The 17,525-nt window shown below is 39.9% G+C and overlaps 1 protein-coding gene and 1 long non-coding RNA gene across 9 annotated transcripts in view; one reads left to right on the top strand and one right to left on the bottom strand.

Moving 5' to 3' along the window:
- The window catches only part of STK39 (serine/threonine kinase 39), a 291,605-nt gene that overhangs the window by 257,120 nt on the left and 16,960 nt on the right, over positions 1-17,525 (top strand). The gene's annotated exons all lie outside the window — the stretch shown is intronic.
- Positions 4,592-17,118, bottom strand: LOC111094303. Its single transcript, XR_005384665.1, has 4 exons — positions 16,765-17,118; positions 8,208-8,265; positions 6,999-7,173; positions 4,592-4,735 (listed from the first exon to the last, which is right to left on the bottom strand). It is a non-coding gene; the product is annotated as an uncharacterized LOC111094303 (long non-coding RNA).

The raw sequence follows: 17,525 nt of genomic DNA, 5'->3' as shown, positions 1-17,525 counted from the left end.
GGGACTCCAGGATCATGCCCTGAGCCAAAGGCAGATGCTCAACTGCTGAGCCACCCAGGTGTCCCTCACAGATTTTTTTTTTTTTTATTCCTTATTTTGGTGATGACTAGCTTTGTTGCTGAGAGGATGATCCAGGTGGCGGTTCCTTATGCTGGCTTGGTTTAGAGCCCTGAAGCACCCGACAAGTGATGGAACATTGATCATACTCTTCAGCCCTCGCTAGCCCAGTCTCAGCTGTACCAGCTAACAGATGTCACTACTGAGGGAAAAAGTAACAGCCCAGAGTGCTGCTCCCCTTGACCTGTGGGGGGCTAAGCGCTCTGGGCAGATAGTGTCTTCAGTGCTGCTCTTGGTTAAAGCTGTAGGTTGTCGATTGTTCCCTGTTATCACTATAGCTACCCATTACACAAAGCATAGAGCATAAGGAGACAGTTAAGCTGCTTAGCCTGCTGGGGGTGGTATTCGAGTATCCCTAAATACCAGAGTTCTTTAGGTGGTTTTATTTTTTTAAGATTTTTTTTTTTTCATCAGAGAGACAAAAAGAGGCAGAGATAGGCAGAGGGAAAAGCAGGCACCTTGCAGGCAGTCTGATACGAGACTCGACCCCAGAACCCCAGGATCACACCCTGAGCCAAAGGCAGACGCTCAACCACTGAGCCACCCAGGTGCCCCTTTTAGGTGGTTTTAAATGGTTCATTCTCTCTAAAGAATTTTACGTGTGAACTTCTAAAGTTGTCGTTTAGTGTAAACTAAATCAGCTCTGTCACCATGTTCTATGCTGGCAATGCGTTTTTGGTTTGGTTCTGTTTTTTCCCCCCTCTCCTTATATTAATATGGTGAAGCCTTCATCCAGGGAAGAAAGCGGTGGTGGTTTTTTTTCCCTTAAGGCAGGAAATAAGATGTAGAAGTATCAACGACAAGGTAGTCCTCAAAGCAGCTTTACCTTTCCGTAGCTTTTACTGGGACTAGCCATCAAGTTTTTGAGTAGTTGAGGTGTTTGAAAATCTTAGCTAAAAGGCACGAAGATCTGAAAGGTGATAGTATTGTATGTTGGAAAATATCACCATAATTCTTTCTAAAATGGTTGTGCTGGAGAACAAGGAGGGCATTTTGATAGTGCTTCACTTCCTCTTTTGGTTTACTATTCAGGTGCCCAAGGAGACCTTCATATAGGCCTCACGACTGCTTTGCAGGAGCAACATCAGCTTTTAGACAGAATGGAAGCCACCCTGGTGCCTGTAGGGGGGGGATTGGTGCTTGTGAGGGGCACCAATAGTGCCTCTTAAATCCTGATTTTTATCTTAAATACCTGCCTTAAAACAATAAATCTGTTTTAAGATGGTAGCTATCTGGGTAGCATTCACTGTGGTTATGCATACAAGTTCTGGTGAGCCGTTCAGATCCTACATCAGCCCCTCCCGAGGTATGTGACTTTGAGCAAGGTACATCCCTCTGTGCCTCAGATTCCTCTGTAAATATGTTATCATTAATGTTTTTTAAAGGTTGTATTTATTTATTTGAGAGAGAGAGCACAAGTAGGGGGAGAGGCAGATGGAGAGGGAAAGCCTTAAGCAGATTCCCCACTGAGCAGGGAGCCTGGCACGGGGCATGATCCCTTAACCCTGAGATCTTGACCTGAGCTGAAATCAAGAGTCGGATGCTTAACCTACTGAGCCACCCAGGTGCCCCATTATCATTAATTATTAAGACTAGTTTTATTTATCCAGACTGGCAATATCACTATTCTCATTTGCAGAATTCCTCAAGGTCAAAATGAGGAACTGTCAACCCAAGGACTTGCTCAGCCAGTGGTCATTAGCAGTCAATGAAATTAAAATCTTACTAAAAGGAACTACAACAATATGATTGTTTGGGGGTTTCAGTATCCTTGGGTGACTTAGTGCAGACTGGTCTTAGTGAAAACATCAGGACCTCCCCCAACTGGTGCCATGCCATCCTAGGATCTGATTGTAATTCCGGGTATCATCTCCTTAGTGGTTTGTTTTATGAAATGATTGGACAGCCATGAACACAGTACATCCGTAAAAGAGAAACATTATTTACCTTTTGTCTCAAGATTAGCATATCTTCAGATTTCTCATAAATGCTCTGCTACCCTCCATAGTTAATGAACTCTACTACCACAGATGTATCTATGATGAGGAGGGATGTTATCAAGAAGTTTACATCCCTGCTCCTTGCTCCTCTCACACTTGGCTAATCTACATCTGCTAACACTCTTCTTAGCACCCTGGAAGTATAGGATTATGATAAGTCTGGAGATGGGGGTGGAGGTGGGGTGGGGCGAGGCATTAATTTTGTAGTAGAGCTGTAGTTGGGCCAGGAACTGCATTGTCATCGTTTGTGCCCGGTCTTTTGAATCAGGAATCGACTTTCAGTTGCAACTCGCAGCTTTTCACTCGATTTCTTCCACTGGGTAGGAAGAGCCAGATCTTCCCAGAGCTAATGAGATCTCGCTGCCTTAAATAGCAGTGGAGTAAGCAGTACTGCCTTGTTCTCTCTGAGGCTACACATTACAGCCCACAGTCTTGTTTGCCCTTTTCACTGCTGTCAAACATTCTTCTGATTTTTATTCCTCTGTGCATTATTGATGATCATCCCCAAGTCAGCATCTCTTTCCCAGCTCCTCTTCTGTATTTTGATTGCTTGTGACTCCTCTTAGTCCTCGATCTCATTACTGCCCACGCCATGAGCCCCTTTTCCACATCCTCCTAAGAACAACTCCCTTCCCTGAGAACATCAACCGCTTTGTTTACATGGATAGCAGACTACGTGTGCCTCATGATGACCTCACGGTGTTCCTCTCTTGTCTCGTCCCTTGCCAGAAGTGTTTTGTCTGTCTCCTTCTATTCTTTATTCCTTGAATCAATGTGACACCTATTCCACTTATTTTTCTTTTTTTATCTGCTACCTGTCGTAAAAAGTCTAAATCCATTTGTTGTGCTCAGCTATCTAAGGCTGAAAGACAGCAAATTGGTATCTTCTCTTTTTATTAAAGGAGGGAATGGAAATCTGAAATTCAAATAGTTCTACTGTGTTTCATGTACTTGTGAGGAACTTGTGATATCTGACCCCTTCATAAGTACAGAACATTTCTGCAAGTTTGGTAATCTTCTCATTCAGAAATTCCAATATCATTGCAAAGGACTAAAACAGAAATTGCAATCATTGTTCCCTGGATTACCTTGGTTGCTATTTTTAAGCATAAGAATGATTTGGTCCCCCTGCAGTCCTTAGAGACCCAGCACATCCTCACTGCTGGCTATCACATTTCCCCAGCCATTCTTCTAGTAACTTCTGATAACAGCAAAAACCTTTTTGATAATTATCTTGACTGTGTCTGGCATTAAGGCCAAGGTTCTTGAAGCATACATTCAAGATTGTCTCTGCTTTCCCCATCCCAAAGAAGATTGGAATTTCTAATAACTCCGTTTATTGTGCAAGGAGGTGGTGCTAGTCAAGCACATATAACTGGTGAATTCGAATCTAGAGAAACAGAAGTGAGATGAAGACTTAGAAAAGCTGTGCCAAGTACCTAAGTACTTGGCAAACTCGATATTTCCTTCCATCCCAAAATACTGCATTTTATTTAATGAATAATATAGAAGTGCAGGTCCATTACAACAGTGAATCTTAGGCTGCTAAGAGTTTAAAGTTAAGGTGGTTTGAAAGCTACTAAATTTCTAGGATATTCATTTCTTGAAAGTACCTTCTTATGACTTGTAGGAGGTGGTGAATGACTATCTTGATACCCTAAAGCATGTAAGTTAGTATTTATTATTAATAGTAATGCATACATGGAGTCTTTGGGGCTGTGTCTTACTATTTGGGTGACTCCTTTTCCTCCGAAGTTACTGTCACATTTTCACCAAGAGTTCAACAAGGCTAGTGGTTTCATCACAGTGTACTAGCAGGTAATAAAGTTGTAACAGGGCAGCCCTGGTGGCTCAGCGGGTTTAGCGCCGCCTCCAGCCCGGGGTGTGATCCCGGAGACCTGTGATCGAGTCCCACATCAGGCTCCCTGCACGGAGCCTGCGTCTCCCTCTGCCTGTGTCTCTGCCTCTCTCTCTCTCTCTCTCTCTGTGTCTCTATGAATAAATAAATAAAGTGTTAAAAAGTAAATAAAGTTGTAACAGTGTGTGCTGTGGAAATGGGTCACAAGTAGATGGGAACTGCTTCCGTAGATACTCTCAAATGTAAGACACACAACTTCCTTGGGTCTGATGGGAAGATGTACAGACTGTTGTGCCTGAAGAAGGAAGGCTGAAGTCAGTAGCCCCGGGATGTCCCTTCTTTTTTTTTTTTTTTTTTTTTTTTTTTTTAAGATTTTATTTATTTATTCATGAGACACACACACACACACACAGAGAGAGAGAGAGAGAGAGAGAGAGAGAGAGAGCAAGGCAGAGACACAGAGGGAGAAGCAGGCTCCATGCAGGGAGCCCGATGTGGGACTTGATCCCTGGACTCCAGGATCACGCACTGGGCTGAAGGCAAACGCTCAACCACTGAGCCACCCAGGCATCCCTCCTTCTAACCTCAAGACCCATTATAAGCTGCTTTTCTGCTGCCAACTTTATTCATAGCGCTTTGGTAAAACAAAAGTACAAACAAAAAAATCAATTTGGAATTTCTTGCACTGAAGTTGATTTTTTTTTTTTCCCAGTGTTGTTTTTATCTTCATTGCAATAATGGCTCTTCCTTCTCCATTACCCTGGTGGTAAGAGAACAATGTCAGGAGAGAAAAATGAATTTGCTGATAGAGGGTTTCTTATCTGTTCAATTAGGATAACTAATATAGTAAGATACAGTGATTTCTCCATTAACGAATCATCTGGGGAAAAGAGCTCCTCTACATAATGTTGGTTGCCTTAAACCCACTCCCCATGCACAGCAACATCTTAGACTAGCTGAGACTGCCTGCATGAGAGTACCCAAGTCAGGTATTTTAATTCCTCCTTTAATTTATTTATCTTAATCCAGGCAATGTACTGTATTAATTTTTTTTCACAGTCTCCATGAGAATGTCATTTTACATGGGCAGTAAACACGAAGACTGGCTGTACACGTATAAAGCTTTTTCATTTTAAAGCATATACAAAAGTCAACATATTTAATATGTTCAATTCTAATCAGCACATTGCATGACTATTAAAATCTTTTCACTTTTCCAAAGCCCCAAACCAGAATTTTAGATTTTTTTGTCTAGACTTTAGTCCACATCACTAACTGGTGTCATACTAAAAACTCCTTTCCTGGAAGATAAAGCCTATCCTCGAGAGAGGACAAGGTCCAGACGGTCAGTCCCCGCCAGCTTCCTCACCTGTGTCTCCCGCCATCCCTCTGTTTGAGGCTTGCTGCAGCACGCTGGGCCCTCAGTGGCACTCTCACACTTGCCCTGCTCTCCTCTTTTCATGTGCTCTTCCTCTACCTGGAATGTTCCCATTCAACTGGCAAACGCCTATTCTTCTTTGTAGACGTAGATTAAATATCACTCTTCCTGGAGTCTTACCCAGAACTACCCTCCAGGCAGTTTGCCTTTGCTGTATTTACACCTTATTCCTACCTGCCAACAACACTTATGGGATCTTGCCCACGCACTAGACATGGCAAGTGTGTTTGTGTCACTTGTGTTTGTATCTCCCCAACATACAGGAACACCAGCTAGATGGTACACACTTTCATAGGAATTTGTTTAATAACTGAATGTTGTACATGATTGGAACACACATCTGCTTTTAAAAAGTCATGGATCTTAACAGGCCACAGCTTTTCTTGTACACTTCTCAACACACCATCCCCTCCCTCCGTATCCCCAGCCATTGGGTCACAACATGGAGGGTTCAAGTTCTCTGGTCTCCTCATGAGCTACTTTCTCATGATAAAACATATGTGTGAAGGATCTTTGAAAAGTACTACTTCCCACCCCCTTTTGAGTCTTGGAAGGGTTGGAAACAGTAGGTTAGAATCCAGAAGGCTTTGAGTTTTCAAGTTGGGATGAAGGCAGGCACAGGAAAGTAGGAAAACATAGTCTAAATCTCAGTTGTAATTGAAGGAGAAAAGACCCAGGGCATGTTGTCATGGCGAAAGGATAATCTTATAAGAGTGAGTGCTATGTACCCAGCTTCTAGCATCTGGAAGACCTAGTGCAGAAGGGAGGGATGAGGAGATCTGATGTTCACTGTACTATAATCAGAAAGTACATATAAATGCCTGAATTCCTCATAGGTTTCATTGTATTTTAAGGACAAAGAGAGGCTAAATACCCCTTCCTTCCACCATAAAGGAGAATTCCATCTCTACTACTTTCTAATTATCTAAAATTTGTTTTCCATGAAATCTGTCCTTCTATCCATAATGAGAGATCAAGCTCAATTTTAATTGTAGGTTCCTGGAAGAGTTAACATAATACCCTTGACAAAATGTGCTGCTAGTTTATTTTCATTCATTCAATCCATGATTATTTACGTGCACCTTCTGTGAGCCAGACCCTGTGCTGGGCATTGGGTGTAGAACAGTGAGCTGAGTAGACCTTGCCTCTGTCTTTGTGCTGCCTTGGCCAACTGGAAAGGGGGAAGAGTTTCTCAAGCATTTAACAAGGTCAAGGAGTTACTTCTATATCATGGGGTAGGATTATGTAGAGTAAAAGCTGGAGATCTGAAAGGACCAGCCTTATGTCACTCTGATCAGCTCTAGTTCATTTTATCTTTGTGGGCTTTTGAGAAACTACGTCCTAATCCTGTTAACCAGGTACTTGTAGATCTTGATTTTGTTCATTCATTTAGCACCTCCCAGATGCCAGGTTCAGTGTTGGGTACTGGCTGGAACTCTGGAGGTGATAGCTGGTATCGGTTTTCAAGGAGCCTCAGTCTAGATCCCTCGTAAGCAGGATGACCATTCCACTGTATCACATAAACCAAGACATTTTGAGGGTACAAGGCGAGAAGGCTCTCTAGCAGGGTGATATGTAAACATACCTCCTGCATTTGTGGCCGTCAAGTCACTTTCTTCTGGGAACAGCCTTTGAAAAGTAATGGCTGCCTCTTGACAGAGGTTCTGATGCTTTGTCAGGCAACTTGTGTCTCTTTGGGAATCTACAGCCCCAGGATGGGTGGTAAACTTTGACAAACGTTATGTGCGGGTTCCTTGGCTCTATGGAAAAAGAAAATCAGGACCTAACTTTTTATTAAACAGGTACTTTTTAAAAGCTTATGATGGGCAGCCCGGGTGGCTCAGCGGTTTAGCGCCGCCTTCTGTTCAGATTGTGATCCTGGAGACCGGGGATCAAGTCGCATTTCGGGCTCCCTGCATGGAGCCTGCTTCTCCCTCTGCATGTGCCTCTGCCTCTCTCTCTCTCATGAATAAATAAATAAAATCTTTAAAAAAATAAAAAATAAAAGCTTATGATAGTGTCAAAAGAGTTTAATAAAACATTTTAAAAAAATAACTAAATAAGAAAAATAGTTGTAGACCGACCCCATACACCAAATCTGAGAACCAGTATAATAGGCATCATGTTCAAACTATCATCTCTCTGTTGCATGTTAACCTTTAATATCTGCACGTGGGTCCCTAAACTCTAATTTCACAGTGACTCTGCCAACTGTGCTTTCAGTTGTGCACACTGCCCAGTGGACCTTAGCACAACTAGCCAGTACCTCAGATTTCTAGCAGGAGCATCAGCATTGACTATTACTCCTACTAGCACCCCAATCAGAGCAGTTAGCTTCCCTCGGCCACTCCGTTTGTGTTATCAAGCTCTGCATGCTCTCCTTCAAAGATGGGTGCAGTTACCTTGCATGGGGAAAGGGGAATTGGTCAGGGGGTAAGGGAAAAGATTATGGAGATGATCTTTCAGATTTAATCGTGTGTAAAAATGAGACCTTTGTTCAGTGCAATTAATGTCTCACATTTACTAGATAAAATCAAAGCTGTAGGTACAAAGTAAAAGTCTGCCAAACTCATGCCAGCTTATTTTCATGCAACAATTAACAATAAATTGTTAAAAATTAAGAATAAAGAACAAATGTTAAATTGAATATGACACTGTGACAAGAAGCTGCTTTATGAAGTGTTTAAATTTATTTCATAAGCTTTTTTTCCACATTCCTATTCTCTCTCCATCTTTTATTCTATCTATCATTGATTGTGAAGTTTCTGCAAAAAGTTCCATTTAAGTATCTTACCTGTTGTTGGAGATACTATATAAAACAGCCAGTTTTCTTAGACTTGATCCAAACCAATCTATCAAAATGGTGGAGGAAGGGAGGGGGCAGGTTAGTATTATTCATGGAATAGTCCAGAGTAGTCCTGTTTAGTGTGATTCATGTACTGGCTTGTGCCACAATAGCAACCAACATTATTAAGTACATCATGAAGTTCAACTAACTTTTGAGGGTTGGGTTGAGCGGGGGGTGGGGGGGGGGGAGGGGGAGCGGAAGTAACAAGACTCTCTCAATGAAGGAAGCAATGATTGATTGCCATGTAGTGCACACTCCATACCTCGCATGGACCTGTAAACATTTTGGCAGCTGACTACTTTAAGTTTCATTGGTCTAAGGCACAGAGAAAGTGATTTTCCAAGGTTTATATTATGTACTATAAATAGCATTAGATTTTAGGTCCCTTATTGTTTAGGCTATCTCCTGATCTAGAGTGAAGTCCCAGTCAACCCTTGAATCAGTTTGATTTCATGTTATTAAAGAGGTGAACTGGGGCACCTGAGAGATTCAGTAGGTTAAGCATCTGCATTTGGTTCAGGTCATGATCCCTGCTCAGCAGGGATCCTGGTTCTCCTCCTTCTACTTCTCCCCTCTGCTTGTGCTTTCTCTCTCTCAAATAAACAAAATCTTAAAAAAAAAAAAAAAAAAAAAAAAACAAAAACGAATTGTTCTGCCTTGGTCTATACCTTTCACTGGCTACTAAACTCTTCAAATGCTTTGGAATATACCACAAAGAAGAAAATAACTCCAGGAATGAAGATAAAATAGGTGTTCTCTGGGGCAGTGCCACATTAATGTATGAGGAACCCCAGCTCTCCTCCGTGTAGGATGGCCACATACGTGTGTGAGAAATGTTTGTGTTTGAAAGGTGACTGCCACGTGCTGGGAGTCCTTCGGGTTTCTTCAAGCTTTGTGCTTACACCAGATGGCTCTGCCTCAGTTGGCTGCATGGCCCATAATTTAAATAGCATTCCTTTTATCGATGTGTTTACTATCTCATTGATTTTAACTTTTCCAAAGCTTTTCCCAGTCCAGAAGCCATTAGGTTAAATCTCAAGCTCTGTGTCCTTAAATTAGTATGTGGCTACTGAAAAGCCTTATTATAAAATAAATCAAGATAAAGGAAAAGTGACAATAAGTTGATTCTATGAATTATTTCATTTCCCTTTGGTGTATTTCCTCTGACTGATTAGAACTTTTCTAGAATTCATATGATTTGACAAGGTCATAGAGGCAGCTTAAAGCTTATTTCTGTGCTTTTGTTTTCAATCAAGTGACTATAAGCACTGAGGAAGACACAAAGTGTCCTTAGTCTTATGCATAGAGGACAGTGGAGAGCAGCTTCCCTGTTGTCTTACTTTGCAGTATTTGGTACAAATAAGTCGTCTTTTAACAGTATTTGTGAGATTGACATTAAAATCCTGGAGTATATCTTGCTTTCATGCCTTATATACATAGAGTCTTATTAATACTTCCAGAATGTGCTCTTGGGTATGAGACTCTTCTCTTGGAATCTAAACATCAATTAAGTAAGACCTATTTCTGTAAACAGGGAAGACTTGGACACGCTTTTCTTTTTTTACTTCTAGAAATCAAAATCGGGTGGATTTCCTGTGTCTTATTTCTTTTGCCCTCCATGGTATGATGATTTCCTTCTCTTCTTTAATTCTGCTCAAACTTGTGACCTACACATTTAAAAATCTGTAGTAGGGTTGAGGTTTTTGAACTCTATAGGAAGCTCTTGGAGATTTTCCAAGATGTAGACTGATGCTACTTGAGCTCTGAGATCTTTATATTTGTGTTTTTATCATTTACTAGATGAGCTAGAAGATCTGAAAAGTTTACCTCTTGGATGAAGAAACACCTATAGTTCCTTAACAAAGGTTTCTGGTTCTTTTTAGAAAAAAAGCCTTCTACTTAACAGAGATAAACCACACGTGCATTTATGGAAACTCTTAATTGTTAGAAAGTGACCTTAAGAGACTACACAAAACATGCACATGGAAGGATGCTCTATCAGGGAAATCCAAGTTAAAATTACAATCAAGTGTTGGCAGGTGTGATAAGAAACTGGAACTCCTTCACACTGCTGGTAGGAATGTGACAATGGTACAGTTGCCCTAGAAAACATTTCAGTAATTTCTTTAAAAATTACACACAAATCTGCATGAGCCAACCATCCTACTCCTAGGCACCTACCCAAGTGAAAAGACAATGTGTGTCTACACAAAGACTTAAACAAGAATGCTGATAAGCTTTATTCATAACGGCAAAATTTGGAAACAACCCAAATGTCCATCAAGAGATGAATATGTAAACAAACTGGTATATCCATACGATGGACTACTGCTAAAAAATCAGAAGGAATGAATTACTGATACATGGTAGAACATGGATGAATTTCAAAATAATTATGGTGTAAGAAAGAAGCCAGACTCATAAGTATGCCCTATATGGCTCCATCCCTATGAACTTTTAGAAATGCAAATTATTAAAAAAAAAAAAAAGCAAATTATAGTGACAGTAAACAGATCTGTGGTTTCCAGGATAGAGTGGAAAGAGCAACAGAGTGTCAGGGAGGTGGAGGGAATTACATAGGATTTGATGAAATGTTTGTGTATTTTGGATATGTTCATTATCTTATTTGTGGTGATTTCATTGGTGTATATGTGTATCAGAACTTATCAAATGACACACTTTAACTACATACCACCTATTATATGTCACTTGTACTTCAGTAAGGCTGTTCCAAAAATAAACAAAAGGCCCCACCTCTAAGCTGCTTGTGTTAGAATGGGAAGATGTTAGTAACCATTCGGGATAGCAGTTTAAGGATATCCAGGGCATGATCCCAGTGAGTATTTGGTAAAAGCCAAACACCCTCCCCCAAGAAATTTGCACACAAACTTTTACCTACAATATAGAGGGTTTCAAAACTAAACGCCCCAGGTTAAGGCACCTGTTTTTTGAAGAATCCAAGCACATTTTAACAGCTGTGTCTCCCAAAACAGTAATCCTCTTTGATTTTCCGAAGCAAACACATTCTTACTATCATCTCAGGTGAATTTTGGATACGTGTAGCAAGCCCAGACTTTAAAGTTTAGTCATTCTTCATAACACTATTTTTAGTTTTTTACTGTTTTCATCCTCATTCTGAAGAGGAGGTAAGCCATAAACATACTGGTATATCATCTCCACCAGCTAAATGAAGCTACAATTTCATTGATTATACCATTCCATTGCTTTCAAAATGAGCAATAATAACATAATGATTATTGGACACTTCCATTACCACACTGTGGTCCAGTTCATAAAACTCCACCTTAAACACAATAAAGGAAATTCAGGACCAACAGTAATTTTACAATTATATTTTAAGGGACAGATTCAATACCTGCCAGTTTAGCTATTCCGAACTGTTTCCGGCTTTCCCATTATGCCAAGGTAATAGTAAAAAACTGGGATTTACCCAAACCTTAAGGAGAATGGCAAGTGTATTTATTTCTTTTATTTCTCATAATCTTTTTCCAATATAAGTAATGCTAATACTCCAGTCTTTTTGATATTTTTGTCTCAAAGGCTGGTTGCTTATGATAACTGTAACATTCCTAAAATCTCTTCCAGTGCTTTTTCTCACCATCCACAAATCTAATGCAGAGAAATGGCAAATAATGTACTCATCCCCCCTTTTCCTAAAATATTTTATTGATAATTTGTACTCTTTTTAACATGTCAGTAAGGCTACTGTTTTATTATTTTAATTCTATTATAGTTAACATACAGTATACAAAATAATGATTAAACAATTCTGTACATCACCTGCTACTCATCACAAGTATATTCCTTAATCCCCATCATCTGTTTCACTCCCCCCCGACTTCCCCTCTGGTCCCATCAGTTCTCTATACTTAAGAGCTTGTTTCTTGGTTTTTCTCTCTTTTCCTTTGCTTATTTTTGTTGTTGTTTCTTAAATTCCACAGATGAGTGAAATCATAAAGTATTTGCCTTTCTCAGACTTATTCCTCTTAGCATTATACTCTCTAGCTCCATCCATGTTGTTGCAAATGGCAAGATTTCATGCTTTTTATGGCTTAGTAATAATCCATTGCATATATTTACCACATATTTTTTAAAGGATTTTATTTATTTTAGAAAGAGCAAGCAGAGGGAGGAGCAGAGGGAAGGGAGAGGAGATAATCTCCAGCAGACTCTGCACTGAGTGCAGGGCCTGGTGTGGGGCTTGATCCCACAACTCTGAGATCATGACCCGAGCTAAAACCAAGAGTCAGATACTTATCCAATTGAGCCACCCAGGTGCCCCTGTACTACATCATCTTTATCCATTCATCAAGCAACAAACACTGTAGATAATGCTGCTATAAACACTGAGGTGCATGTATTCCTTTGAATTAGTGTATTTTTGTATTCTTTGGGTAAATACCCAGTAGGGTGATTACTGGATCATTGGGTAGTTCTGTTTTTATCTTTTTGAGAAATCTCCATACAGTTTTTCCACAGTGGCTGCGCAAGTTTGCATTCCCACCAACAGAACAGATGTGCTTTGTCAAATGCTTTTTCTGTCTATGTTGAATAAGTAGTGAGAGTGGACATCTTTTGTCTTGTTCTTGACCTTAGCGAGAGTGCTCTCAGTTTTTCCCCCATCGAGCATGAATTTCACTGTGTGTCTTTCATACATGGTCTTATTATATTGCCCTACTTTGTTGAGGGCTTTTATCATGAATGGATATTGTACTTTGGCAAATATTTTCTCTGTGTCTATTGAAATGATCATATGGTCTTCTTCCTTTCTCTTATTGATGGTGATGTATCTTGTTATTTGATTTGTGAATATTGAGCCACCCTTGCATCCTGGGAATAAATTCCATTTGATCATGGTGAATGATTTTGTTAATGTGTTATTGGATTTGGTTTGCTAGTATTTTGTTGAGGATTTTTTGCATTGACCTGTAGTTCTCTTTTTTTGTGGTGTCTTTATCTGGTTGGTATCAGAGTAATACTGGCCTCATAGAATGAATTTGGAAGCTTTCCTTCTATTTTTTGGAATAGTGTGAGAAGAATAGGTATTAAGTCTTTTTTAAATGTTTGGTAGATTTGCATTTGAAGCCATGTGGTCCTGAACTTTGGTTTGTTGGGAGTTTTTCAATTACTGATTAAGTCTCTCTCCCTGCTGGTAATCAGTCTGTTCAAGTTTTTATTTTTTCCTGCTTCAGTTGTGGTAGTTTATATGTTTCTAGGAATTTATCCATGTCTTCTAGGTTGTCCCATTAGTTGGCATATAGTTTTTCATAATATTCTCTTACAATTGTTTGTATTTCTATGGTGTTAGTTGTTATCTCTCTTCTTTCATTGGTTTTGTTTGAGTCCTGTTCTCCCCTCCCTTCCCCTCCCTTTCTCTCTCTCTCTCTCTCTCTCTCTCTCTCTGGCTAGTGGCTTATCAGTCTTTTTTTTCCCCAGTCTTGTTGATCTTTTCAAAAAACAGCTTCTGGTTTCATTGAACTGTTCTATTTTGGTTTTTTTCATTTCTATATAATTTATTTCTGCTTTAACCTTTATTATTTCCTTCTTCTAGTTTTAGGTTTTGTTCTTTTGCTAGCTCCATTAGGTATAAGGTTAGGCTGTTATTCAGTTTTTCTTCTCAAGGTAGGCATCTACGACTATAAACTTCCCTCAGAGAACTGTTTTTGCTGCATCCCGAAGGCTTTAGACCATTTTGTTTTCATTTTCATTTGTTTCCATGTACTTTTTGATTTCTTCTTTGATTTCTTGGTTGACTCATTCATTGTTTAGTAGCATGTTATTTAACCTTCATGTATTTGTGGTCTTTCCAGTTTGTTTCTTGCAGTTGATTTCCAGTTTTATAGCATTGTGATCAGAAAAGATACATGGTATGACTTTGATCTTTGTGAATTTGTTGAGACTTGTTTTGTAGCCTAATGTGATCCATTCTGGAGAATGTTCTGTGCGCTTGAAAAGAGTGTGTATTCTTCTGTTTTAGGATGGAATGTTCTGAATATATCTGTTAACTCCAGCTGGTCCAGTGTATCATTCAAAGCCATTGTTGCCTTATTTTCTGTTTGGATGATCTGTCCATTAATGTAAGTGGGGCGTTAAAGTTCCCTACTATTATTGTATTACTATCGATCAGTTCCTTTATGTTTGTTATTAAGTGTTTTATGTATTTGGGTACTCCCATGTTGGGTGCATAAATATTTACAATTGTGATATCTTCTTGTTGGATTATCTCCCTTACTATTATATAGTGTCCTCCTTTGTCTCTAATTTTTAGAGATTTTGTTTTAAAGTCTATTTTGTCCAATATTGATATTGCTACTCTGGCTTTATTTGACATCCATTTGCATAATAAATGTTTCTCTGTCCCCTTGCTTTTAATAGGCACATGTTATTAGGTCTGAAATCAGTCTCTTATAGGCAACATGTAGATGAGTCTTGTTTATTTATCCACTCTTGTCATTCGATTGGAGCATTTAAGCCATATTTATTGTCATTTTGTTACTTGTTTTGTGGTGTTTCGTTTTTTTATCCTTTTTTCTTTCTTTCATGGTTTGCTGGTTTTAGAGGTATATTTGGATTCCTTTCTCTTTATTTTTTGCATATCTGAAACTTTTTTGATTTGTGGTTACCAGTTTATATATAACATCTTCTGTGTATGGCAGTCTACATTAAGCTGATGGCCACTTAATTTTGAACTCATTCTTTAATCCTCTCCCCTCTGCATTTCAGATACTTGGTATCCTATTTCACATCCTTTTGTGTTTCTCTTTCATTTGCACTGTCTTACAAATTTGCTAGTAGAAATGCCTTCGAAGGCATCAGGTTTCCAAGGGGATTTCCCAGTGACGGACAAAGCTAAGAGTCTTCAGTCAACAATAATCCCAGCAGATGGGAAAACATTTGCCTCATTCCTAAAGTCTGGGCTGCACACCAAAGTATCCACAATAGTCCACCCCTTGGACTGCTTGGATCCACCTGGGAGTAGTTCCTCTAGCAATGGTTGATTTCTTTTCCTAGGGAAAGTTCTAAGTGGGAAGGTTAATAGTATGACTTAGTTCTCATTGCTGAGGGTGGTTTTGAGGCCAGTTGATGCTCATCATGTCTATCTTCTACTTACCATTGTAGATTCCCTTTGTTGGGGCTATGACCTATGCTAGTCTGGATGGTTTATCTGCAAAGTGACCTAGACTCTCATCTCTTGAAAAACCATGACAAGTAGCCAATTTTGCTGGTTCCTTATAGATGAAATGGGATGGAAGTAGTAGATATGAAGAAAAGTAAACAATTTCAAATAGAGTAAAAGCAAACCTGTTTGAGGAGGCTCCTCTGACTGCTGGGTGGAGGCTGAGCCATTGAGGGACAAGGATGGAAGCAGGGAGACAGTAAGCTATTGCATGAGTCTAGACAAGAGATAGTGGCAGCTGTACTTGGGTAGTAGCAGTAAAAGTGGTAAGATGTCATTGGTAGCTGTAGATGTGGGTATATTTCAAAGATAAACCTTTTGCAGAGGTGAATAATATTTTGTCTGGGTTATCAAAGAATTTGAATTGAGTGGGGAAATGAGCTCTGTAATTGGTTGTTTCAGCACATAATGATAAAGAGTCATGGTAGATATCTTGAGGAGGGGAGTGGTTATAGAGCCCTTCCTGGGAAAATCTCGGGTAGGACTTGGCAGAAAAGGACCTGGAAACATACGTTGGGCCAGACTATGAAGGGGTATCATAGACCACATTAAAAACTTAATCTTGGGACACCTCGGTGGCTCAGTGGTTGAGCTTCTGCCTTTGGTTCAGGGCGTGATCCCAGGGTCCGGGATAGAGTCCTACATCGGGCTCCCTGCAAGGAGCCTGCTTCTCTCCCTCTGCCTAGGTCTCTGTCACTCTCTCTGTCTCTCATGAATAAATAAAATCTTAAAAAAAAAAAAAAACCTTAATCCTTAAGTTGATATGAATGGTTACATGGTATTATCTAAGGAAGTAACACATCCCAGCATATGACTTAGATTCTGCAAGTAACTCTGGTGAGTGTAAGAGGGTTCATGAGTTAAGTAACACTGAAGGGAGGGAAAGCAGTGATGATATGCCATTGTCCAGGGTAGAGATACCAAGCCAACATTTGTTACATACTTGCAGCACATCAAGCACCAGTCTGAACTCCGTAGATGTGTTAACTCAGTCCCCAAGAGAACTCAATCAGGGAGGCACTGTTAATATCCACATTTTACAGGTACGTGGACTGAAGCACAAATAGGCTAGAGTTAGAGCCATGTGGCCCTGTGAAGTTGGCTAAGTGGGAAGCAGGATTTTAACCCAGGCACTCTGACTGGAGAATTCACGCACTTACACACTGTGCTACACTCTTCTCCTGAAGGTGAGAGCCTGGAGATTTAGGGAACATAATAGAGCAAAGCTCTTGTATTTTGTTCCAAATATCATAATTAACTATAATTTTGCATTAGCATTACCACAGTACCCATAAGGAGACTCACCCTCCTATCATTTCCTCTCTTCCTTGCTTAGAAGCTTGGATTCTCTTTTGGTACATGTGTCCCTTTCTTGCTTTGCAATCTTATGTGGCCTTTTCTGCAGCAAATGTTCAGGATGTGTCTTTAGATCAAACAGTATTGTGACATCACTTTAGCAGGCAACCCAAGTCTGTGCTTTTGTCTTCTCTCAGCATTTCCTCTCTGGGGGAATGCGTTGGATTTGGTGTTCACTAGGGTGCTTTTCTTCACAGCTTTTGTTTGGGAATAGCTCAAATTAGATAAATTCACTTACAGTCCCCAAAAACATCAGTGCTATATGAGATTGTTGTGAAATATGTTGGTATCTAGGGAGAAAAGTGTATCTTTCCACTAATCACTTCTAATGCCAAAACAGACTCTAAATAATCATTATGTACCTGTTCCTTTTCTGACTGTCCAAATGTGGAGAATATTACGGAGAAAACAGTGTCTGGAGAATACCTGACTTAGTTTGCCAAAGAAATGTCGGCTCTGCTGCCCTTGCCCCTGATAGATTATGCCCAGGACGATCTTACTTCCTTCTCTGTTTGGATTCAGGGAGGTACTGAGCATCAGCATCTTTTTCATGTGGTTGTTAATGATACTATCACAGTTTCATAAAGCACAATACCTACCATACCTTAGGTCAATGTTATCCAAAAAGAGCACATAGAACTGACACGGATTCAAGCCTAAGTGTAACACAGAGACACAAAAGTCGCCGAGAAATAGATGGTTCACACAAA

The sequence above is a fragment of the Canis lupus genome, chromosome 36 (genome assembly GCF_011100685.1).
Source record: "Canis lupus familiaris isolate Mischka breed German Shepherd chromosome 36, alternate assembly UU_Cfam_GSD_1.0, whole genome shotgun sequence".
Classification (NCBI taxonomy): domain Eukaryota; kingdom Metazoa; phylum Chordata; class Mammalia; order Carnivora; family Canidae; genus Canis; species Canis lupus.
The sequence above is the reverse complement of the archived record's forward strand: the minus strand, read 5'-3'. Positions and strand labels throughout refer to the sequence as shown.